This window comes from Hyaena hyaena, unplaced genomic scaffold, assembly GCF_003009895.1.
Source record: "Hyaena hyaena isolate Hyena2069 unplaced genomic scaffold, ASM300989v1 scaffold_827, whole genome shotgun sequence".
Lineage (NCBI taxonomy): Eukaryota > Metazoa > Chordata > Mammalia > Carnivora > Hyaenidae > Hyaena > Hyaena hyaena.
Window position 1 is genome coordinate 592,182 of NW_024081458.1, and position 26,919 is coordinate 619,100.

The following is a 26,919-nucleotide window of genomic DNA, read 5'->3' on the forward strand; positions in this document are numbered from 1 at the left end:
TAGAGGATAAAGAATATTAAATTGGGAAATAAAATGTTTATAATGAGATAAATTTAAGTTTCATAGCTAATGATTATTTCTGCCAAAACCCAATTATATTCATAAGCTAATGCAAAAGTATCACGATACAGAATGTACACGTGTTTTTAGGTGATTTGTACATCTTTATGTAGGCAATCATTTATTTTGAGAACTTCAAACAAATATTGAAAGAGGAGTATTACCTGGAAGAGGGTATATCTCCTCCAGCTAGTCCTTCAGTTCACACAGCTAAATGCAATATTTGGTCAGCATTCTTAGGGGCTAAATATTGTACATACAAATTCACAATGAAAATTAGTGTTGAAGGAGCTACTTCTACCAGTCCATTAAATTGCGTATTATAATTCTTCTGTGTATGGACTGATATTTTGTGTGCTTCATAAGTGAATGATACAGTAACAATCTTCAGTTCTGCTAAAGATCTTCATTCTTCATCTTTTATGATTTTAATTTCATATTTTACATTTGCTATACATACTTTTCAAAGAATTACTCTACAGAATACTGCTGGTTGCTTACTTAAGATTATTTTTCTTACAGGCTTCTTTCTGAAAGAAACTGATCGAGTTCAGACACTCCCCTTTTTCTGTGCTCTTGTATCTGAGGGGAGTTGGGCAACATAGCTAGTCCCAGAGGGAAATCTTGATTAGTCTATTCCCGTGTCTTTGAACTAGAGACTTTTCGCAGTGTCTAGAGACCCTTTCAGTTGTCACAACTAAAGAGGGTGCTGGCACCCAGTGTGTCGAGGCCAGAGTTAATTTTAAATGCCCATGCTGTGTACAAGGTCCGCTTCTACAGCAAAGAAGTATCTGGTACCAAATGTTAGTAGTGCTGCTATCGACAACCCCTGGTCTATTTTAACCCAGTCATGGTGGTCCCATTTTAACTAGTCAATATTGGTTTAAGTATGAACATGTTACTGATTCTGGCCAATGATATAGGGGAAATCTAAGGAACATTTTCTTTGTCATTAGTATCCATCAAATAAATATGAAGAAAACAGTCCCGTTTGCCATTGTTTATGATCATCTCTAGATACATTGTGTGGATCTGTCACACCCACCTTGGTATCATGAGGGTGGCTAAGAAGCGCAAAGTTGATATCATTTAAAGAGCCTGATAGGAAGGGGTGTGTGTGTGTGTGTGTGTGTGTGTGTGTGTGTGTGTGTGTGTGTGTTTAAATAGGAGTCATTGCTTTGACTAATCTTAGAAACATCATGACTTAGGCCTTACTCAGTTAAAAAAATAATAATTTTTCCTGTTGCTTAAACCAGCTGAGTCAGAGTTTTCTGTTACTTTTAGTCAGTAGCATTCTAATTGATAAAATTGCTTAGTATTTGTTTTGTAATAAAGTTCTCAACCTTTTTTTGACATTTAGTTTCATTGCTTTCATTTCTCATTGATATTTCTCTATGTCATATCTTTTTTGTTGGAATTTTTTTGGCTTTGTGAAATTTTAGAGCAAAAGTACTTTCATAACATTAATTGACTGGTGTAAGTCTAAAATATCTTTATTTTCCTCTCATGAAAGGAGACCTTGATTGGATGTAGAATTATTCCTGGTTCAGTAGATTCTAGATGTATTTGTTTAGGGTATAGTATTTCATCTAACCATTTTCTTTTTCTTAAATAGTTTATTGTCTAGTTGGTTTCCATATAACACCCAGTGCTCATCCCCACAAGTGCCCTCCTCCATGCCCATCACCCTCTGCCCCTCTCCCCCACCCCCATCAGCCCTCAGTTTGTTCTCAGCATTCAAGAGTCTCTCATGGTTTGCCTCCCTCCCTCTCCCCCACTATTTTTCCCCTTCTTCTCCCTCATGGTCCTCCATTAAGTTCCTCCTAATCCGCCTGTATATGCAAACGTATGCTATCTCTCCTCTGCCTGACTTATTTCGCTCATCATAACACCCTCAAGTTCCATCCACGTTGCTACACATGGCCGGATTTCAGTCTTTCTCATTGCCATGTAGTATTCCATTGTATAGATAAACCACATCTTCTTGATCCATACGTCCGTCGATGGACACTTAGGCTCTTTGCATGTTTTGGCTATTGTTGAGAGTGCAGCTATGAACATTGGGGTACCTGTGCCCCTATGCATCAGCACACATATATCCCTTGGGTAAATTCCTAGCAGTGCTTTTGCTGGGTTCTAGGGGAATTGTATTGTTAATTGTTTGAGGAACCTCCTCACTGTTTTCCAGAGGGGCTGCACCAGCTTACATTCCCACCAACACTGTAGGAGGGTGCCCATTTTTCCACATCCTCACCAGCATCTAGAGTCTCCTTAATTGTTCATTTTAGCCACTCTGACTACCATGAGGTGGTATCTTACTGTGGTTTTCATTTGTATTTCCCTGATGATGAGGGATGCTGAGCATCGTTTCATGTGTCTGTTGGCTATCTGGATGTCCTCTTTGGAGAAGTGTTTGTTCATGTCTTCTGCCCATTTATTCACTGGATTACTTCTTTTTCAGGTGTGGAGTTTGGAGAGTTCCTTATATATTCTGGATATTAACCCTTTATCTGATATGTCATTTGCAACTATCTTTTCCCATTCTGTCGATTGCCTATTAGTTTTATGGATTGTTTCCATTGCTGTGCAGAAGCTTTTTATCTTGATGAGGTCCCATTGGTTCATTTTTGCTCTTGATTCCCTTGCCTTTTGGCAAGTGTCAGGTAAGAAATTGCTGTGGTTGAGGTAAAGGAGGTTGTTTTCTGCTTTCTCCTCTAGGGTTTTGATGGTTTCCTGTCTCACATTCAGGTACTTTATCCATTATGAGTTTATTTTTGTGCATGGTGTGAGAAAATGATCTAGTTTCACTCTTCTGCATGTTGCTGTCCAGTGTTCCCAGCACCATCTGTTAAATAGGCTGTCTTTTTCCTTTTGGATACTCTTTCCTGCTTTGTCAAAGATTAGTTGCGCATACATTTGTGGGTCCAATTCTGAGTTCTCTACTCTATTCCTTTGGTCTATGTGTCTGTTTTTGTGCCAATACCATCCTATCTTGATGATAACGGCTTTGTAGTAGAGGCTAAAGTCTGGAATGGTGATGCCTCCCGTTTTGATTTTCTTCCTCAATATTACTTTGGCTATTCGGGGTCTTTTGTGGTTCCATACAAATTTTAGGATAGTTCTAGTTTTGAGAAAAATGTCGGTGCAATTTTAGATAGCTTTGGGTAGTAATGGCATTTGAAGAATATTTATTTCTCTGACCCATGAGCATGGAATGTTTTTCCATTTCTTTGTGTCTTCTTCAATTTCCTTCATAAGTTTTCTGCAGTTTTCGTCATACAGATCTCCTATATCTTTGGTTAGGTTTATTCTTAGGTATTTTATGGGTTTTTGTGCAATTGTGAATGGGATCAGTTTCTTGATTTCTCTTTTGCTTCATTGTTGGTGTATAAAAATGCAACTGATTTCTGTACGTTGATTTTGTATCCTGCAACTTTGCTGAATTCATGGATCAGTTCTAGTAGGCTTCTGGTAGAGTCTGTCGGGTTTTCTATGCAGAGTATCATGTCGTCTGTGAAAAGTGAAAATTTGACTTCTTCTTTGCCACTTCCGATGCCTTTTATTTTCATTTTGTTGTCTGATGGCTGATGCTAGGACTTCCAGCACTATGTTAAACAGTAGTGGTGACAGTGGACATCCCTGTCGTGTTTCCGATCTCAGGGGGAAAGTTCTCAGTTTTTCCCCATTGAGGATGATGTTAGCTGAGGGCTTCTCATAGACGACTTTTATGATGTTTAAGTAAGTTTCTTCTATCCAAACTTTCTCAAGGGTCTTTATTAAGAAGGGATGTGGTATCTTGTCAAATGCTTTTTCTGCATCTATCGACAGGATCATATAATTTTTATCTCTTCTTTTGTTAATGTGATGTACCACATTGATTTTGTAAATATTGAACCAGCCCTGTAACCCAGGAATGAATCCCACTTGATCATGGTGGATAATCCTTTTTTATGTGCTGTTGATTTGCAACTATCTTGTTGAGGATTTTTGCATCCATATTCATCAATGATATTGGCCTGTAGTTCTCTCTCTCTCTCTCTCTCTCTTTTTTTTTTTTCTTTGATGGGTCTCTGGCTTGGTAATCAAAGTGATGCTGGCTTCATAGAATGAGTCTGGAAGTTTTCCTTTGATTTCTATGTTTTGGAATAATTTGAGGAGAATGGCTAGTAACTCTGTTTTAAATGTCTGGTAGAATTCCCATCTGGCCCAGGGCTCTTATTTGTTGGGAGATTTTTGATAACTGATTCAATATCTTCACTAGTTATCAGTCTGTTCAGATTTTCTATCTCTTCCTATGTGAATTTTGGTAGTGAGTGTGTGTTTAGGAGTTTGTCCATTTCTTCTAAGTTGTCCAGTTAGTTGGCATATACCTTTTCATCGTATTCCTTGATAATTGCTTATATTTCTGAGGGGTTGGTTGTAATAAGTCCATTTTCATTCACGATTTTGTCTATTTGGGTGCTCTCTCTCTTCTTTTTGAGAGGCCTGGTTTAAAGGTTTGTTGATTTTGTTAATTTTTTCAAAAAATCAACTCTTGGTTTCATTGATCTGTTCAGCTGTGTTTTTTGTTTTTAATTCTATATTGTTTCTTTCTGCCCTGATTTTTATTATTTCTCTTCTCCTACTGGGTTTAGGGTGCTCTTGTTGCTCTCACATCTAACTGTTTAGTGTAGAGGAAAGGCTTGAGGTAAATCTGACCCTCTTGATTAAAAAATACTTAAGATATTATCCAGTAAAATTTCTCCTGCTTAATTTGTGTAAATGACCAAGAATTTACCTAATGGAAATACCCAAGGCTGTGTTCATTTCTTAGAAGTGTTTTTTGTTTTTGTTTTTGTTCTTGTTTTTTTGTTTTTTTTTTTTGCATTACATAGCTGGTTACTGATTTTTGTCCTATTAAACTCTTTGTTGAAAAGTTTTTTATATACTGGATTTCTGACACCATTATACATGTGGCCTTTATAATTTTTATCTATTTAGCATTGTACTCAGAATTTCTCATTTGTCTTCTGGTGTGATTTTTGTAGTATTGAATTCATTATCCATTGTATCCATTATAGAGTAAAAACAAATGTTCGCTGCCACATTTTTCAATGATAAAACCTCTTTATTCTTTTGAAATTGTTCTCTCATTACGATTACAGAACATGTTTTTACATATCTGAACTAAGATGACTTTGTAGACGTGTATCAAGCCAGATGATAAACCTTAAGCATGTCCTATGTTCTTAAGCTGCCATCTTGGCCAGATTTATACAGTGGGTTTCTTTGTGACTCCCCACTCTATGAAGATTTGAAGTTTGATTTTACTTCCTGAAAACTTCAACAGAATTTAAATTTATTCCCACCTACCATGTCATGACTAAGCCTTATGTGCAGGACTTACTGCAAACCTCCTGGATGGGGGTTCCTTTCATTTTTGCCTTGAAGGCACACCTTGATTATGGGCATATCAGTCTTCTCTCACTCTACTCTTGCCTATACTTGAATTTTCAGTTTGGCTAACTGTACCTATTTGTAGTTGCAAGGAAGGAATAATTTTTTCCCTGTAGTACTCCGTGGAGAGTTTGGAAGAATGTGGACTCCAGTTGCCATCTTAATTTGTAAGGTGCTATTTACCTCACTTTAAATTGAGCCTAAAATGGGTTCATTGACCTGACCAGGCTCATAGTAAGTGGCTCAAACTTAGATCTTTTCAACCCCAATTTTTTTGTTTTCCCCACTAAGGGAGACATGACACACTGTGCTTAAGAGTGGAGGCCCTGGATAGGTTCTAATATCTGGAAGAATGGACCCATAATGGGCTATATTGGGGAACTGAGTCTCCAGGGCTGATTGGAGAGAAAGCAAAAACCCATGAGGGGAATTTTCCCTTTTAGTATATTCTTCACAAAGGGACCAGTGATTTTAATTATATATTTGATCGTGCTTGATCTAACTTCCTCATCATTGCCTTAACCATTGTAATGGCCACTGATGACTTACAGAACTCACTTGAGGAATAATTATCATGGAGCAATATGACCTCCGTACCCACCTTCTCATTGTCCTGCTCTAGGCCCAGAATGTTTGGGTTAAAATACCTCATTTGTAGCCACTGCAACCCAAGGCAAGTCATTAATATAAATACAAAAGATGATAATGATGATCTTACAGACTTGGTGTGGAAATTGAATGAGTGAGGACCTGAAAAGTGACAGAATGAGAACGCTGCTTTTCCAGACATGTTGTTCTGTGAACCCTGCTCTAGGTCAGGCTCCCATAAATTTTCCTGGAAATGAGACAGAGAGTACAAAGATCAAGTTGGTCTCTTTTTTGGGAGAGATGATAAATGCATATAAAAATAATGTTGAATAAATTCCCAATATTACTTTCCTTATTTATACTATAACTATTACTCACTTGAGGCCACTAAGCCCAGACACTAAGAAAGAAAACACGTTATCAGTAAGATGAATGAATGTGAATTTTCCAAAATTCACAATATTTAGGGATTTTCCAAAAATGTATACTTTTTGAGTGGGAGACTTCTCTCAAAAAACTGCCAGTTTTGAAAAATTATGATTCAGAGGTTTCAAGTAATACTTCCACTTGTATTTTAGGAATATTTAACTACATCTTAATTATGTTTTTCATGGCCCAGCAAGTTACTTTAGTGAATTCTGTCTGCTGAGAAGGTGAGATTATAACTGAACAGTCCAGGAAGTTGGGAAACTCTACAGGAGCTGAGCTGAAGATATTCTCTGGTTCTGACATTAGGTGTCACTACAATCAAGGGAAAGCGGAGCACGCAAAGGAGTTGGGAAGTCGACCGGGAACACGGAGGGAGAAAGATACACATTTAAATTGAGTGAAGTATCTGGAGAAGCATCCATGACGCCAAGATTTGCATATTCACATGGTGATTGCAAGAAAAGAACATCCTAATAGATGTAACAGCATCCATTCTCCTAAAACTGATGAGAAATACTTGCTAATTACTTTGCATATCTTGCTATTTCTTCCCCTAATAGATGATAAAACAGGTAGAGCCTCCCAGGAATTTTCAAACAAGATAATTCTAATAGATTATAAATTAGATTTTCATAGACCAGCTCAACTAAAGAGTCTAATCCTTAAAATTGCTTAAAGCTTAAACTCGAAATCTTCAATTAAGTATATTTTATTTACATAACTTATCAGATTATTTCAAAAGATCATTTGCTTGATAAAGATGTTATGAACCAATGACCTAAAAGATTGAAATTGAGATGACCTTAAATTAAAAATCTATTTCCTACTTGGAAGGTTTTTTTTTTTAATTCCACATCTCTGCCATTTGTGTGCTAAGTGTGTAATTATCAGATACATTCATATTTGTTTAAGTAAAATATTTAGAAACAGTTGGAGAGAATGGAGCTCATCTACTGTTTCCCTTTATTGTTAGGCAACATGGTAAATTGAAAAGTCTGAAAAGTCCATACTCCTAAGCAATGTATTAACTTCATTTTCCCATGTGTAGGCATTGGCAAACACTGTTGGAATAGATTCAGAATATTCACAATTGATACATCATAGCTATTGATGAATCAAGTGGTTGCTAACTCTAGTGATGTCTGGGGGTTCTAGGGGGGTAAAGAGTGTTTTATTTGTATGTGGGATAGGACTGGTGATGAGTAGTTCCTGAAGCACCTATTTATCAATCAAACTCATGAAGTAATTCAACATAATAACAGGAATGGCAGTATCGGGTTGAATATCAGCTTCATGTGTATATAACTCAACTTACCAAGAACCCACAAGATCTCTGGTTTAGACACCCACAACAAATATCAAAGTTCAGTCTTGCTTCCCTTTTGATAATGGTCTCTACTGACAATTTTTGCATGGGAGTGGTTTTAGAGATTGTGAAAGATCTAGAGGGAAGCTTGGTCTGTGCATTTCTATTACTCTTTCTTCCTCAAGCTGTGATGGAGGCATGGATTCATCTTCTCTCAAGGTTCTTTTGGGCATCATGAGCTTAATCTTTGCTGAAGATTAAGAAAGTCATGTTAGTATCTGACATAACTAAGTTACTTTGGTGATGCTGGGGAGTATACTGATAATGGAGATAAAAGTGGGATTCTTAGTGCTGGAGATAAACACAATTTGTTTTAGGGTGTCCTGAACACTGATTTCTTTGTTCCACGTGATAACTAATATCCCAGCTTGCATTATATGAAAGCAGTGTTGCATTATATTGGTCAGAGAGAGAAGACCAGATGGTATGGGTCTAGAGAGAAGGCTCTTGTCATGTGCAAGGTGTTTCTGCATCAGTTGCAATGGTTAGGTTATGATCCCATAGTAATTATCCAACTCTTATTTGATATTTTATTGACAGTTTTGTTTTTGTTGGTTGCCTTCTCTGAAAATAAATGGATGTATGACATATCTCACACCAGTGATTTTAGTATTGTTTTGAATCTGCTGTAATTATTGAAACTGTTCTTCTGGATATCAGTATTATTATCTTGATGATTCACAAACTTAAAACTAACTTATCCAGGTTATATTAATCTTTGTATTAGCATGCTTTAGAATTGCTAATCTTTTTATAACTGGAAAGCGGGAAATATCTATATATGTCTCAATCTACCTCTGCCAAGCTATTTCAGTAATTATGTTCACTGCCAAAAGTATGGATGTGTCATAAAATTTTAAAACTATGAACATATACTTGGTTACTATGCTTCAAGAATTAATGATTATCTTCATGATTAGGGATCTTGTCTACCAACATCAGGAACCCACTGATATCATGATACACTGTATTTTTCACTGTACAACAATTAATTTCTTTTAATTTCACAGTTTAGCATTCTTTACCCACCTTTACATAGTTTCTCTAAATTTCACTGAAAGTTGCATACTTTTTGTTCCAGTGCCTTGACATTTTTAATTCTTAAGATTGATATCATCATACATTTATGAATTTCATGGTTTAAGTTAGTTGTACTCTGCTCATAATGTGAAATTACCTTGATGCTATGGTAGTTCTAGACATGCTACCAGCAAACTAGTTTAGAGGTCAGAGTATGAAAAGTGTCACAGACCAAACTGAGGTTCTCAAATTTACATGGCTTGTTGGATCAACACACAGAAGCAAGGGAAAAGAGATGGTATACTTAACATGACTTAACATGGCACACAAATAGAAAGGAAGATCACATGTTTAAATCTTGTACCATATATAAAATCTGTACTTTCTGCTCCTTCCTCTTAGATTGCTCTTCAGTGCTAATGGTGAGTTTATGATAACGGAAGTTGGAGATGGGTAAGGGGCTCAGCAGAAGAAAGGTACCCAGAGTCAACTTGTTTTATTAAAGAGGCAAAGCACAAAACATTGGAGCAGTAGCTCTCAATAAAAAGCAATGGCTTTTATCTGTGTGGGGTAGAAAAGGTGAGTGATCAGTATGAGTGTCATCAATAGGTGACTGATTGAAGCATACCTTAATGCAGGGGGCATGATTTGAACCTAGGAAATTTGCAAGAAGTTTTATACCTTAGTTTAGACTTAATTTGCAGACAATTAAGTGAATTCATTTTAAGCTACACTTCAATGACTTCTTTTTGGTTCCCCAAATATCTTTATTATTACTTTTTCTCAATCAAGATAGTACATTACATTTAATTATATGCCTGTAACCTTCTTTAATCTACAACAAAAACCTCATGCTTCTTTAAATGACATTATAGGATATTCTCCAGTAAAGCCTCCAAGGCATTCATATTTCTTTGTGTGAAGGTTTTTCATTACAGATTCAATTTCTTTAAGTCAAATATTCAGATTTTCCATTTTCTTTTTTGAATATTTTACCCTTTTTGTCATCTTAGTCCTCTGAATCTGTCAAAAGCTCTTCTTCTCCTCTTCTCCATCTACCTTCCTCTTTCTGGAATGGACAGTCACCTCTAGGAGAAAGTGACCGAAATTCCAAGAGCACATTTTCTGGATTTATTTGGACCCTTCCCCACCCTCCTCCCGCCACTGACCCTCAGTTTGCTCTTTATCTTAAAGAGTCTTTTATCTTTTGTTTCCCCCCTCTCTCTTTTTGCCTGTTCTCATATGTTCGTCTGTTTTGTTTCTTAAATTCCACATATGAGTGAAATCATATGGTATTTGTCTTTCTCTCATTCAGTTATTTTGCATAGTGTAATATGCAAAATATTCTACTTCCGTCCACATCATTGCAAATGGGAGGATTTCATTCTTTTGATGGCTGGGTAATACTCCTACATATATTTGCCACATCTTTATCCATTCATCAGTCGATGGCACTTGGAGTCTTTCCATAGTTTGGCTATCGTTGATAATGTTGCTATAATAATGCTGCTGTAAGTAATGGATGCATGTACCCCTTTGAATCTGTATTTTTGTATCCTTTGCATAAATACCTAGTTGTCCAATTGTTGGGTCCTAAGATAGTTTTATTTTTAACTTTTTGAAGAACCTCCATACTGTTCTGCACAGTGGCTGCAGCAGTTTCCATCCACATCAACAATGTAAGAGAGTCCCTCCCTTTCTCCACATCCTTGCTAAAATCTGTTTCCTGTGTTGTTAATTTTAGCCATTCTGATAGGTATGATGTGGTATCTCCTTGTGGTTTGGATTTGTATTTCCCTGATGATAAAAGATGTTGAGCATTTTTTCTTGTGTCTGTTGGCCATCTGGATGTCTTCTTTGGTAAAATGTCAATTCATGTCTTCTGCCCATTTCTTAACTGGGTTATTTGGTTTTTGGGTGTTGAGTTTAAGTTCTTTATAGAGTTTTGGATACTGACCAGATACGTCCTTTACAATAGGTTCTCTCATTCCATCAGCTGCCTTTTAGTTTTGTTGGTTGTTTCCTTCAGTTTTTATCTTGAAGAGATAAAAGTGCCAGGAGTTGGCATTTGCTTTTGTTTCCCTTGCCTTAGATGACATGTCTAGTATGAAGTTGCTCTGGCCAAGGTCAGAGAGGCTGATACCTTGTGTTCTCCTCTAGGATTTTGATGGTTTCCTGTCTCACATTTAGGTCTTTCATCCATTTTGAATTTATTTTTGTGTATGGAGTAAAAAAGTGGAGCCGAAGACTAGTTAGCCATGTTTCTGTAGGTCTGTTTCCGGGTTTTCTCTTCTGTTCCATTGATCTATGTGTCTGTGCTTGTGCTAGTACCATACCGTCTTGGTGACTACAGTTTAGTAAAGTAACTTGAAGTCCAGAATCATGATGCCTCCTGCTTTGCTTTTCTTTTTCAGGATTTCTTTGACTATTCGGTGTCTTTTATGGTTCCATACAAATTTTAGGATTATTTGTTTAGCTCTCTGAAAAATACTGGTGGTATTTTGGTAGGGATTGCATTAAATGTGTAGATTTCTTTGGGTAGTATAGACATTTAAATAACGTTTGTTCTTCCATTGCATGAGCATGGAAGGGTTTTCCATTTCTTTGTGTCCTCTTCAGTTTCTTTCATAAGTGTTCCATGGTGTTCATAGTACAGATTTTTCACCTCTTTGGTTAGGTTTATTCCTAGATATCTTATGGGTTTTGGTGAAATTGTAAGTGGTATCGATTGCTGGGAGCTGCACTGGCCTCACTGGATGACAGTCACAGCGAGGATATGGTAACGTTTGCACAGCTCCTGCCATGAGAAACGAAAACTGGTATCTCCTTCTGCTACTACTGGCTCATGTTGGAAATGAGGCTGCTGGTATTGACCAGGCCTCACAATATTCCAGGTCAGACCGATATTCCCCATACAGATTGCTCATAAGGAAAGGCCTGTCCCTGCCTTTTCCAAAGAGACTTCATTCAGCTGAAAGCATTGTGGATGATTGTCAAAAGGCTCTTCCATGGGCCTTGCAGATCCAAGATTTACATAAGAGGGCTTGAGTCTGGCCCTGAGGCAAAGAGCCTAATTTAGGGTTAAGGGCAGATATCCATCCCCACCCATTTGTTTCTGCCTGGAGCACTGACCGCCCCCAACCTCAAGGCATTGTTATCAAGTTTGGAGTGACTTATTTTGGCCCTGAATATGCTGATTGCTCCCTGTGGAGGAACCTATTGAGGAACTTCTTCTTTTGTGATTATGAGAGCAAAGGTGTTTCCTGAAAGACCTGTTTGACCCCTGCTCACAGAGAAAGTAACTTCACCCTTTTATGCTAAAGACATTGTCTGGTATGCTAAAGATGCCTTCCTTCCCCATAAGATAAGCATCTAAATCCCCTACCTCAATTACTATTGATACAGGTTATGCATGAGTCTTCTACAAATCTATGTTCTGGGAAATTCTTACATATCAAAGAAGTTTGTTATCGGAAATCATTGTCTAAGGCAAATGCCGTTTCTGTGCCCTCCCCCAAACACTTATAAAATAAAGTTGAGCCCCAGTCAGAGCAGAGATGCCTGCCCGGTGATCAGAAAGAATCTCGGGGCTCGCTCGTGCTCGCTCGCGCGCTCTCTCTCTCCTCCCCCCCCCCACACCGTCCATCCTTCAGGGACCCTTGGACCTGCTGGAGCCGGCCTCCAACAATCGATTCTTTGATTTCTTTTTCTGCTGCTTCATTATTGATATACAGAAATACAACAGATTTGTGTACACTGATTTTATATCCTGTGACTTTGTTGAATTCATGGATTAGGTCTAGCAGTATTATGCTGGAATTTTTAGGTTTCATAGACTATCATGTCATCTGCAAATAGAGCAAGTTTGGCTTCTTCCTTGCTGATTTAGATGACTTTTATTTCTTTTTGCTGACTGCTGAGACGGAGACTTCCAGTACTATGTTAAACAGTACTGGTAAGAGTGCACATCTCTGTCTTGTTCCTGACTGTAGAGTTTTTCCCTATTGAGGATGATATTATCTGAGGGTCTTTCATATCTTGCTCTTATGATGTTGATGTATATTTCACCTATACTTTGTTGAAAGTTTTTATCAAGAATCGATGCTATATTTTGTCAAATGTTTTTTCTGCATCTGTTGACAGGATATAGTTATTTTTTAAAAATTAACTTTAGAGTGGGAAAGAGGGGGGGGAGAGAGAGAGAGAGAGAGAGAGAGAGAGAGAGAGAGAGAATCTCTAGAGGCCCCATACTCAATGCAGAACTCAGTGCGGGTCTCAATTCCATGACCCTGGGATCATGATCTATTTTGTCAAATGTTTTTTCTGCATCTGTTGACAGGATATAGTTATTTTTTAAAAATTAACTTTAGAGTGGGAAAAAGAGGGGGGAGAGAGAGAGAGAGAGAGAGAGAGAGAGAGAGAGAGAATCTCTAGAGGCCCCATACTCAATGCAGAACTCAGTGCGGGTCTCAATTCCATGACCCTGGGATCATGATCTAAGCCAAAAATCAAGTAAGACACTCAACTGACTGAACCACCCATGTGGCCCAGGATCATAAAGTTCTTAACGTTTCTGATACTAATGTGGTGTATATCATTGGTTGATTTGTATATGCAGGGTTTTTTTTTTTTGGTAAATACAATATAGTACTATAAATATACTTTATTTTCCTTACGATTTTCTTAATATTTTATATTATTCTGCTTAATATATCATAAGAATATAGCATATAAGACAACACACAAAGTGTGTGTTAATCAACTATGTTATTGGTAATGGTTCTGGTCAACAGTAGGCTATTAGTAATTAAGTTTTGGGGGTGTCAAAAATTAAGTGCAGGGGATTGATCAAAAATCAAAAAATTAACTCTGCAGGGGATTGGTGCCTCTAACCCCCCCACTTTATTAAAAAGTCAACTATATACTTATGTAACCATCTGCACAGTTAAGATAGAGAATATTTCCATCAACCTCCAAAATTCCCTTAGGCCATTTCCCACATCGTGTTGAGGAGACCACTAGTCAACCTTGGTACTATAGATTATTTGTGTCTTTTTACAGAAAATATATATATGATGTAGCCTTTTGTGTTTAGCTTGTTTTGCTAACCGCAATATTTTTGAGATTCATCTACTTTGTTGCTTCTATTAGCCAACCATTCTTTATTATTGCTGAATATTATTCCATTGTGTTGCTCTACTTCCATGTATTTACATACTCTTCTATTGTTCACCGTTATGGTTGTTTCTTGCTTTGGGTTATTATGAATTAAGCTGCTGTTAGTATTATACCTAGTTCTGTATCCAAGTGCCAGGCTTTGGTTGGACATGTTCTCAAGTCTCTTGGAGAAACAACTGTTTCAGAGTCATATGGTTAGTGTGTATTTAATGGAATATGGAACTACCAACCTAATTTCCCAAATTGTTGCACTAATTTATATTGCCATCGGTTGTTCCACACAATTGTCAACACCTCCTATTGTGAATCTTTAATTTTAGGCATTCAAAGGATGTTGAGTGATATCTCATTATAGTTTTACTTTTTTTTTCTAATGACAAATGACTTAGAGCACTTTTTCATGTACTTGTCATTCATACATCTTCCTTGGTAAAAAGTCTATTAATATGTTTTTCTTCTTAAAAATTGGTTGTTACTAAGTTGTTAGGAGTAGTTACATATTCTGAATCTGACTTTTTTTTTTTTTTAACAGAAAATATTGCCTTCCATGTGTGGCTTGTTTTCTAATTTTCCTGTGTGTTACTATGAACAAACATTTTAATTTTTATAAATTCCCATTTTTAATTTTCTGTGTGTATGTGTTCCAGGAAATCTTAGCTTACTCCACTATTGGAAAAGAGTCTTTCCTCTACTTATTCTAGAAACTGTATACTTTTAGCTTTTAGGTTTAGACCTGTAATCCACTTTACTTTGGTGTATGTTCCCCCGGCACTTGAACAGATGTATATTTTGTTGTTCCTCAGTAGAGTATTCTGTAAGTATAAATTCGAACAAAGTGATTGATAGTGTTGTTCATATTTTCTATATGTTGTTTCTATTCTCTATAGAATTAATAATTTTCTGTCTATGTGTCTCTCAGTCCTCATAAGAGAAATGATGAAATACCCCCTATAATCATGAATTTATCTCTGTGCCTTTTGAGTCTGTCAATTTTTGCTTCATGGATGTGAAACTCCATTGTGTGGAGTTATATATATATATATATATATATATACGTTGTGTGTACACAAACACACACACACACAATTTAGGACAGTTGCATCTTTATGACAAACTGGCCTTTTATCTTTATGAATTATCTCTCTTTATCTGTCCTGCAGTCTACTCTTTCTGATATTAATATAGCACCTCATTATTGGGATTTATGTTTATATAGCATATATTATTTCTATCTTTACACTATAAACCTCCAGTATTTATAGTTAAAATGAGTTTCTTGGATAGAGGAAATAGCTATTTGCTCCTTTAGTCTGGTAACCCCCATTTTAATTGGATTGTTTAGACAACTTATATTTAATATGTTTATTGATATGGCGGTGTTTAAATTGACCATTTTATTGTTTGTTATCCATTTGACCCATCTGCTACGGTTTCTTTTCTTTTTCTTTTCCAAGTAAGGAATTTTCTTTATTGTTGGTTTATTAACTCTGTTTTTTATATTAGTTTTTAGTTAGTTTTGGTCAGTGTTGACAACATTTATCTAATGTATCACAGTCTACCTTCATTCCTCTGGAATGTAAGAGCCTTACATCAATTTACTACCATTGCCTCTTGTAACTTTTGTTTTATTGTGGCCTTATGTTTTATTTCTACATATGTCTTAATCACATAGTACATTCAAATAATTTCCACATGTTTTGTTGTTGAATCTTGTAATAGCTACTCCTTTCTGAAAAGAAGTGAAATCTCTGTGTCTTATGAATATTTAATGTTTACTTAGCTTTCCATTCCTCCTTGTCCACAAGTGGTGCTCTTGTTTTATTTTTTTTTTTTCCATCCTTCTAAATTTTGGTAAAAACACACATTTGTTACTTGCTTATTCCATTTATTCTATATGTAACATGTTTCACAGATTTCTTTCTATCTTTACTGGATACAGCTTGCATGTTTTTCTATCACATTTGTTTTCTTCTCTTCAGTGATGCTGTATGTTTTGTGTATAAGTTTTTCTAGTATGCATTAAGAATTGTGATGACAACTATTATAGAGTGATCAACTTATTCACAAATGTATGTACTTAGATATAAGGAAAGAAGATCTTTAAAATATGTTAGTTGATTAAATCCATGGTACGCTCATGGTACATTGATTTTTGGCTAAGCATAAATTAGCCAATATAGAATAACCCTTTTCCTATAAGGTTTATTCAGGTTACTACAAAGATTACTTTATAAAATTGTTTTGGGTTTATCACTTCTTTTTTGGTATAAGTGACTTTTTAATGCTGGCTGACACTTAAGAAAAAAAATTATCTGGCACCTGGGTGACTCAGTCAGTTAAGCATTTGACTCCTGATTTCAACTCACGTCATGATTTCACATGAGTTTGGACTTTGTGTCAGGCTCGTGCTGAGTGTGAAGCCTGCTTGGGATTCTCTCTCTGTCTCTGTCTCTGTCTTTCTCTCTCTCTGCCTCTCCCTCACTTGCACTGTCTCTGTTTCTCTCAAAATAAATAATTACTGGGCTATTGAACTAAAGATGTGGGGATTTCTTTGTAAAGTTTTTTTTTTCTTTCTTTGTAAAGTTTAAAGAGATTTTAAGTTTTTATTTCCTCAAGGTACACTCTGTTTGGTTACCACCTTCCTGCTATTCACATGAAGTAGACATGGTAAAACAGCCCACTGTGTTTGTTCCTTGGAAGAGACTTATCAAGGAAGACCATAATAACTGGCTTAGCTCTCACCCACTTAGTGACTTTTTTCTTGGATTTGGTTTTGTATTTGATTTTTTGTTTTTTACTCTTGATACAGTGGCAAAATGATAAGGTCCAAGACAAGCATGTGAGTCTGGATGCTGTGAGGCCATTGGTTAAGACTTATCTAGGCCTGGAGCACCTGGGTGGCTCAGTTTGTTGGGCATCTGACTTTGGCTCAGGTCATGATCTGACAGTGTGTGAGTTCGAGGCCCATGTAGGGCTCTGTGCTGTTGGCTTGGAGCCTGGAGCCTGCTTTGGATTCTGTGTTTCCCTCTCTCTCTGCCCCTCCCCCACTTGTGATCTGTCTCTCTCTGTCTCTGAAAAATAAATAAATGTAAAAAAAAAAAAAAAAAGACTTATCTAGGCCTATAGGACACCAACACATTTGCACACCTCACTAGCGCCAGCTTTTTTGTAGGAGATTTTGACTTCAATGCCTTGCAGTAATAAAAATGTACATTGTCCGGCATGTCTACTTTGTGAATTTTCTTTACAAATTAGTGCAGATGGTAACAGGTTAGTCAAAGTTTTAATATTCCAAAAATCTCTTTTTCTTAGCTTTTTCTACCATGAAGTCATGGGTAAATTTTGGTGAAGTATGGCAGATTGCTGTTAGTATGGGCAAGATCTACATACTTGAGAAGCAAAGTCCCTCATATAGGTTAAAACTCCAGCATTGGAGGTAACTTCTATGGTTAATACCATAACCTGCAGATGTTTTAATTGCTGGGTAGAGTTTGTAAAATCCAGACTGATGGAAATATTAATTCTGAACCCTTAGGTCAAAGTTCCCTGTGGAAAAGCAAGTTTGACGTTGGAGAACATTTTAATTCCTGATTCTTCTTAGTGGAAAAATGATGCTAACTAAGTGTTTGGGGGAGGGGGACAGAAAGGACTCATCTCAAAAATAGGTAGCATTTAAATATGTAGGTTTTGGATTTTGAATTAATGGTGCCATGATTGGTGGGTTGTACAGGATTTGCTCACCTGGAGTGTTCTGTTTCAGGTTTACCTTCAGTTTCCTTTATATCTCTGTGACTCATAACCACCTGCCAACATCTAGGACAAAAGAGGCAGTCAAAGAAAGAATAGTTTCCTAATTCCCCCCCACCCTTCTCTATGGGCTATCACGTTAACTCTGACTTATTTCATAGATATTTCTGATTTCTGTAATTGGGTATAGGAGTACAGGCAAAGAGAGAAGAAATATAACTGAGCTGTGGTGATCTGAGTGGTTCGACTATGTGATATTCAAGGATTCCATTTCTGATCAGGGGTCTTTAGCAGACATTTATGAAGACTTCTTCATGGTTGTCATTTCAGGGACTCAGAATGTAGGCCAGCCACTTAGGGATAATGAGGTTGATCAGTAAACAGTTAACAAGACTGAGGGCATTTATACCAGGCATGTTTATACCACTTTGAGTACAGGTAGAAGAAAAGCTTGACAGATTATAAACCTAAAGTTAAAAATTAAAAGTGGTTCTGTGGGAAAAAGAAAAGGAAGGAGGAGAAGGATACTCAGACTGAACCCATAGTATTTCCACAGTGCAAAAAGAAGTTAAAATATTTTTTTACAACCAAATAAAGGCATTAGGGAAACACTGGACTATGAGAAGAAAAACTCAACCTTTCTGTTGCAAAAAAAAGGAGGCTCATTAAAGTTCAGTTGTTATGTCCCTGAGTGAAGTGGTGAGTACTCATGGTCAGAATTGAAGAGTCAGGGAAAGGCGAATCTTTGAAAGGAAGCATTTTAGAAAGGCTAATCTGGTTCTCATGGTCCATAACAAAAGAGACTTGAGAGGGACAATGTGGAGCCTAGTGGGCTACAGTAACTTTTTTTGGGGGGGATGGGGGAGACAATATCTAGTAAAAACAGGGTAATCTGCTCACGAGAGATTGACACTGGATTCCTGAATGGAATACACTGTTAACTGACTACTGAAATAGTTGAAATGCAAGAGTAAAAGCATAACTGGAAAAAGAGGAGAGATTTTTAAATATCTGGAGTGGTTACTAAATACTGAGAAGGAAATTTGGGAAATAAATAGGAATCACTGGTATCATCATTGCTAATTCTGACTTAAAGAGAAAACTAGTATAGTTTGGATGCCAAATTCTGAAAGATGGCAATGAAATTCTTTTTTCAGATGGGTAAATGTAAAATCAGAGTGGCCCCGTTTACTCTTGATAGGAGATTTCCCTTAAGTCCAAATTCACTTGACTTTACAGACTAGGACACTATGGAAAACTAAGACTTAGTACTAAACTGGCCAAAAATAAAACCATAGTCTTTATCTTTTTTCCTTGTATTTTCTCTGTGTTTTATCATTTCTCTTAGATAACAGAGTCTCTCTGCCATTGTGTGTGGTTGACTCAATACTCTACTTTCACATCAATTTTGGTCATTAGTGAACGAGAGCTACTACTCCTCCAATCCCTACCTCTGCAGGCACTGCTTCATATTTATGGCCTTTCCTGATGTTAGATGTTGGGAAGAACCCTCTATCTCTGAGCAGTGCTTTTATCAAGGGAGCTGGGGTACCTGGTTCTGCTCAATTACTCCCACATGTTCATTGATTTTTGCTGCTTACATTAGCTCCTCAAGGATTCCACAATTACCAGAAGATAATCCTAAGTCACAGCAATTCTCAAAGTCCTTTTTTAAAGATTCTGATTATTTAGTGTCTAAATTGTTAGGGAAAGAGATGTGTGAACAATACTGTAAACTAGAGCAGGGTTTAAACTGTGTTAACTTCCATGAACATTATTATTTGAGCTGGAATTAAGATGTTTGCTTTATGACTCCCATGATGTCATGAACTAAATAAAAATCAGGCTGTGGAGCCAGAGGGATTTCAGTCTTCACTGTGTTACTCCATCAATTTCCAGGAAGTCATGGCTATTTACTATGAGGAATTGTAGAACTGGTTAAAGCATTTCCAAAAGCATCATCAGAAAGTGTTAAAATATGTGTTGTAACATACACGATATGCTATGGGTATGCAATGGTCCAGAACCTGGTCTGCAACTCTGGAACCCTAGTATGAATGTAAATGAATATAAACTGTTTGGTTGAGTTCTCTGCGCTGATGATGAAACAAAGATAGTTGTTCTGAAATACAGATTCCTCCAGGGTTCACTGGAAAGGACTCGAGATGAATAGGTGTTTGCTGTGGTCTAGGTGTGAACTCAACAGTCAGGGACATCTTGCATCCATTAAAGTTGCCTGGATGGAAACAGCAGCATACTGGGAAAAAAGTTTGAACATTTAAGTGTCAAGGAGGGAGTTGTAAGTGACAACCCATCGTGGTTGCTTCTGCCTTAGGGGTTCTTGGGTGGCTCAGTTGGTTAAGCATCTGACTTTGGCTCAGGTCATGATCTCAGTTTGTGGATTTGAGCCTTGCTTCTGTGCTGACAGCCCAGAGCCTGGAGCCTGCTTTGGATTCTTTGTCTCCCTCTCTCTCTCTCCCCCACCCCCTCTCTCTCAAAATTAAAATAAACATTTAAAAAATTAAAAAGAGAGAGAGACGCATCTGCATTAGTAAGAGGAATTTTAGGGAAGAAGTCGCCAGTGATGAGCTGCTTTTAAGAGCTTATAAAAGTGTCCTCCAAGAAGGAGCCCTAAATTTCTCCCATAGAGTGTGGGATGCTAGCTTAAAATAGTACCATTTCAGGTAAACTGTTTCCCATCCATTTTCCATACTTTTCTCTTTCTCATCTTGTACCCAGTCTTCTGCCCCCATCCCCCAGGCTCACCCCTCCCCACCCTCAGAAGCAAGAAGAAAACAGCTAGGGAATAAGGAAAGAGAGAAAAAGGAGAGATGGGCAAGTGGAAGGAATAGAAAAGAATCCAGCTGTGCCTGTCCCTCCCCCACCTTTGCCAGAAGTTAGCCGAAGCCAGGGAAAGGGAGAGCTTTCGGTGGTTAATCAAAGGAATTTCGGTTCATACTATGGGCTGAAACTTTGAATTTTGTAATTAGTTCACAATTTCCAGTGTGTCTAGAAATAGAGAACTGTGGGTTACTTAAGAGTGGGCAAAAAAGGCACCGGACCTGCTGTAGATCAGGAATTATCCTCACTAAATACATTTTGAAGTGTGACAAGCTGGCAGAATGAAGCTGTGTTTTGAAAACGGTAGGAGTCGCGCGTGGTCAGCATACCACGAATAGCACGGAGGAGAAAACTGAGGGGCTGTGGCGCTGGGGATGCAGACGACTGGGTGAGGAATAAAGAAGTTAAAGGCTGCGCTTTTGTTGGCTGGAGCCTCTTGGGCTTGCTTTTGTCCTCATGACTGTCCCTCTCCATGCGTGTGATCTGTCATGCACAGAAGGCCTCACTGTCCCGGGAAAGCCTGAGGAAGAGTTCTCTCATCCTGGGTACCAACATGCTCCTGGAAAGGTAAATACCAAGGCCAACATTCAGGTGTAGCTTCGGGTAAAGGGAGTCCTGGGGTTTTTTTGTGTTAGCCCAGAGAAACAAGAGCAACGACAAGGTGCAGTCTAGCTCGCTAGAATCCATTCTTCGGAGCCTGAAAATTTTTGTTTGCGAAAACAATGTTCGTGACTCTGGGATGCCCCTTTCCCTGAACGGCATGGCCTTAGATGGCTGAATGGAAATACGAAGTGCTGCGTAATGTTGGTCCCCGATTTATCTTTTCTTTAGAAATGATTTAGCAATATTTGTAGATGGATTTGTCTGTTGGAAAAATCTGGAATGCTTACTCCTGTGCTTATTTACTTTTTCTTCAATTTTTGCATCACGTATCTTTTTATTTACAATAACGTTACACCTATCACACAACCCATAGATTCTTCCCTTAAGCAGTTCAGGAAAGTATCTGATGCTGAAAAGGTCAAATTTTACATGAGCCAACAACATATTTCTTTCTCCTTTCTTTACTTCTTGACAGAAGATCTCATTAATTTAGCTGCTTTTTGTTCACACATAAGTGAAGTTTACATCGTTTTTGTGTTTCAGATTGCATTTTATTCTAAATATTGGTCACAGTCTTTGTCCCAGCAATTGGACTCAGTGGGAAATCACTTTTCATTCTTAATTTTCTCAAAATAGAAATAAGGTCAAACTTGTTTTAAGCTTTGAATGAATTCTGGGGGAAAAAGCAGTATTGAGGAGTGAAATCCAATTACCTTTTTTTTAATGATGTGAATTAGGGTCATCTGCATGTTAGGTAACTTTTTTTTTAATTTTTAAAATATTTTAAATTTATTTCTGAGAGAGAGACAGAGAGAGAGAGAAAGAGAGACAGAATCTGAAGCAGGCTCCAGGCTCTGAGCTAGCTGTCAGCACAGGGCCCAGTATGGGGCTCAAATCCATGAACTGTGAGATCATGACCTGAACTGAAGCCAATGCTCAACCAACTGAGCCACCCAGGCACCCCCACGTGTTAGGTAATCTTAAACCACCAATCTCTGCATTCTTCTGTTAAGCCTGTCTTTGAAAGGTCTTTGCCACAATGCTGGGAATATTATAGCACAGTGTGTATTGTGGGGGTAATGTGGGTAAGGACATGGGCTTTGGGGGGCCAGATGTCATTTTGAAACTAGATTCTCCTTTTAAGATGGAAATAATACCCTTTGAGTTTGTTAGTGTAGGGAAGGAAAAATTCTCCCTCTACCCTTAAAGGTCTTCCAGTTGGACTAAGAATTAAATTTACATGAGATGAATGAACAGAAAAAAACCACAGTTTTATGTGGGCAGGGAGGCCTAGTAATGAAATGGAGACCTAAGGAAATGTCCAAGGCAGGCAGTTTTTATGCCAAACAAAGAGACGATAAATCTGTGAGAAGTTGACAAGACAAAACTTAACTTTCAGGACTTCCACCAGTAAGTAATGGTAAACAGAATTTGGGCTGGGATTGTTTATAGAGACCTCTTGGCCCTGAATTTCCTATGTCTGGTGATAAGAATGTACCTCCTCCTCCAGGGAGGTGCCATTCACATGGGAGATTTATTTCCTGCTCTCAGGGGGACAGAAGAGGATCTGAGTGTCCTTGATGCACAGGGTGTGTCCTGAGTAACTTGTAATTAAAATAATCAATATGTAAAAGTGTTGCATTAAAAAAATTTTTTTAATGTTTATTTTTGAGAGAGAGAGAGAATGAGTGAGGGAGGGGCAGAGAGAGAGGGAGACACAGAATCCAAAGCAGGCTCCAGGTTCTGAGCTGTCAGCCCAGAGCCTTATGTGGGGCTCGAACTCATGAACTATGAGATCATGACCTGAGCTGATGTCGGAGGCTTACCCAACTGAGCCACCCAGGCGCCCCGAAAGTGGCGCATTTTGAGACAGACTGCCCTTGGCCCCTACATTATGATTAAGAAACTTAGGTGAACACAGTTAAGTGCCTACTCCATAAGTAATACCCTGTCCATGTTAGTTAATATTATTAGTGATAAAGATAATGTTTTAAAGGTCTTTTCTATGTTTTAATTGAATTACATTTCTTAGGATTTCAGAAATGTGTAGGTAGCCAACTAATGCCGGGAGTATGAGCTTTATTATAAGTATGACATGAATAGAAAAATTTATGAGTTATTTCAAATTTCCTGTAAAAGAAAGATTAAAGGAAGTGGCCATTGTTAGGTTTTTGATTTCAATGATATGTTGGCAGCGCCATCTGCTGATTGGAAAAACACTTAGGGAATATGTTGAAAGACAAGAAACGGAATTTTGTCTCCTTTCTGTTTTTGTTTTTGGTTGTTGTTTTTTTTAATTTTCATCAAGGGAAGCCAACCTTTTATTTCTTCACTTGGGAAATGTAATTTTATTGAAGAGTTTGGTGATAGAGAATATTCTCTTCAAGTATCTGTCACTGTCTTTAAGGAAATGATTCCCTAAAGATGTTGCCTTATTTACCTTTACCTTCTTAATTCATTTAGTGACTTGACTGACTCTTATCAAGGGATTAAAGAGAAGCAAAATTTGGCACCTAGAAATAAGCCTTTTTGACATAAGGATTTTTTTTGGGGGGGGGGTAGTTATTCTTAAGAAACTGCAGACCAGGGAGAAGCTTGAAAACCAGGCATTACCCTTTTGTAAGTGATATTTACATCTATAAAAGAAATCTCCATTTGTAAGAGTGTCTGCCTCTCTGTACCAGGAAGACGAGGATGACTCCTAATCTCTAGGAACTCTTACAGAACTGAAACTGCATAACAATCTTATTCCGGTTTACTGTACTTTTCCTCCACAAGTGGCCTCCCCACCCCTTTGTATCTTTTTTTGTCTTTAGTTGAAAATAGGAAGTATACGTGTTACTAAACTTCTGTTTTTCTCATATTAATCTGTGTTTAGTTCCAGGGGTTGTGGGGGTCTCAGCCAAGAACCTGGAGGATACAGGGAAAATTATTTTTCCTTCTCTTACTTAATCAGTTTTTTTTTTAGTGATATGATCTATTAAAATTGTGAAGTAAAACAACTGCACGAACCTAAATTTCATGTAGCTTTTCCTGCTCACTTAGAGGCTCATCCAGGATCAGATTAATGTGGACAGATGTTAGTGATTGGCATTTTACTCCTTTTTATAAAATGAGCTCTATGTTTACAACCAAGTAGGCTGACTACAGAGGCCAGTGTGAAAAGACCCCTGAGTCTGACTGAGAAATGATGCAGAGATGTCTGTGTTATATATCCTAGACTGGACCTTTGATAGCAAAAAGATTACCCAAGTCCTGGGTCACTTGGAGCAAGAGTATGATTTGGAGTGTCTTCTAGCATAACCATTAAGTTGAAATCTATAGATCCATATCTTTAAAATGTGGTAAATAGATGAATATACCACATGAAATACCTTTGTGACCTTGTTTATTGGGGAAAATTTGTAGCTGGGGTGTAGGGGTGCAAGAGCACCTGGCTCTGGGAGTCCAAAACAAACCAAGTTCAAGCACTAACCTCTGACAAAATCTATAGGCAGAGAGTGTAGTAATGGTGAAACCAGAAAGGTAGTTCAGTGTGGCTGGCAGTGGACTAGCATCTCAAGGACTATCTCTGAGGTGCCAAAAATGCTTCTAGGTTTATATAAGGAAAATGTGAAACACAGGTCGAGGGTATGAGAAGGTGAGCCGTGAAGGTTAAGTTGAATTGCTCCTTGTCTTGGGGTCAGGAGGGGACTTGCTGGCTCTGGACAGTATTTCCAGCTTGGGGGACTAGTTTGTATTCTCCTCAGGGGATACTATGCCCTCAGGGTCTTTTTCCTGAATTAAGAGATACCTGGAAAGAAGAATTTAACCAATTAGAAAGTCTGAGGTCTAAATGGAGGTAGTTGAAGTCCTCTTTCAAAATCACTTAACATGTAATTTAACCATTTTTAAGTGTACAATTCTTTCAAGTATACATTCACAATGTTGTGTAACCATTCTTAGTACATAGTTCCAGAACATTTCATCACATCCATTGAGCAGTTATTCCCATCTTTTGACAACCATAACTAATCTTTCAGTCTCTATGGATTTGCCTCCTGTGGATATTTCATACAAATGGAATCATATAATATCTGGCCTTTCATGTCTGGCATGTTTCACTTAGCATAGTGTTTTCTAGATTCATCTCTGTTGTGACATGTATCATTCCTTTTTATGGCGAAAAATGTATGTATTTATCAAAATTGGCTTATCTGTTCATCAGCATTTTTTTTGTTGTTTCTACCTTTTGGCTATTGTGAGTAATACTACCTATTTCTTAGATTATTTTACGTATACACCTACGGATGAACTGAGTCAGGGGTAATACTTTTTTACCAAGTGAGGAACCACTGAACTGTTGTCTGCGGTGCTTGCACCATTTGATATTCCGTTAGCAATGGAGGAGAGTTCCGATTTCACATTTTCACTGATGCGCTTTTCAATATAGCTGTCCTAATGGGAATGAGGTGGCATCTCGTTGTAGTTTGGGTTTGCATTTCTCTGATGACTAATGACAGGGATCATCTTTTCAGGTGCTTGTTTGCCATTTGTGTATCTTCCTAGGAGAAATGTCAGGTCCTTTGACCTTAATGACCTTTGAAAAGGATCGGACTAGGGCAGAGAGAGTCATGATTAGGCTCTTGAAAATTCTAAAGGACTGAACCACCTCAGTTCACCTCAGGTAGGTTATGGTTTTTGTCAGGCTACCTGAGGAAATGGGCACAAGAAGTAATCTCAGTAGCAGTCCAGATCTTAGGAAGTACTGGAATGCATGTTACCACCAGTTATCCATTCAGTACTTACTGACATTTAATACTGGTGGGGCCACTGTGGGAGTGTGGCAACCTGGTCTCCAAAATTTGGTGTCTACTGCCCTCTTTTCTGCTCACTCTGTCCTCTTTATCCCTGGCTTTTCTACTTTTTAAAAAATCTGTTTCAACACTCTTGTAGTTTTTCTCTTCTTATACTATCATAGCCTTCTTGGTGTCTTCCAGTCAAAACTTCCTGGGAGAGGATCTGATGCCTTTGGTTGGTTGCATTCCATGCTAGAGCGTTCACCAGGGAGCCTGCTCAAAACAGGGTTCTTTGTAGCTTTGGCCTCCATTAGTGTAATTGTAGGTGGTCCCGTCAGAGATAGCTGGGCAGCTTATACCCAAGGAACATTGTTCAAAAAGTAGCTGAAGGTGAGGCAAACATAGAGGGTTTTTTCATGGATCATTAACTATAAAACTTGAGACTTTTCATATATGTACAGGTGGATCTGTTTTAGTTTTCTTGTTGCTCTGTAACAAATTGCCACATGCTTAATGGCTTAAATGGCGTAAAACAACACAAATGTCTTGCCTTACTGTTTTGGAGACCAGACATCTAACATGACTCTTAAGAGTTAAAATCAAGGTTTTGGAAGGGCTGATTCCTCCCCTGGTGTCTCCAGGGGAGATTTTTGTTCTGGGGCTCTACCTGCGTCTAAAGGCTGCATATTCTTGGCTTGTGGCTACGTCAATCTCTGCTTCCATTATCACCTTGCCTTTTCCTCTCCCCGAACTTTCTGTATTCTTCTTACAAGTACTCTTGAGATAGCAACATCCCCTCGTGGATAACCGTAGACAATCTCCTTTTCACAAAATCCTTGACTGAATGGTACCTCCAGAGTCCTATTGCTGTAT

The 26,919-nt window shown here is 37.8% G+C and overlaps 1 long non-coding RNA gene across 1 annotated transcript in view; it reads left to right on the plus strand.

Moving 5' to 3' along the window:
- LOC120221998 overlaps positions 1–26,919 on the plus strand; it is a 92,269-nt gene that overhangs the window by 27,615 nt on the left and 37,735 nt on the right. The window lies entirely within an intron of this gene.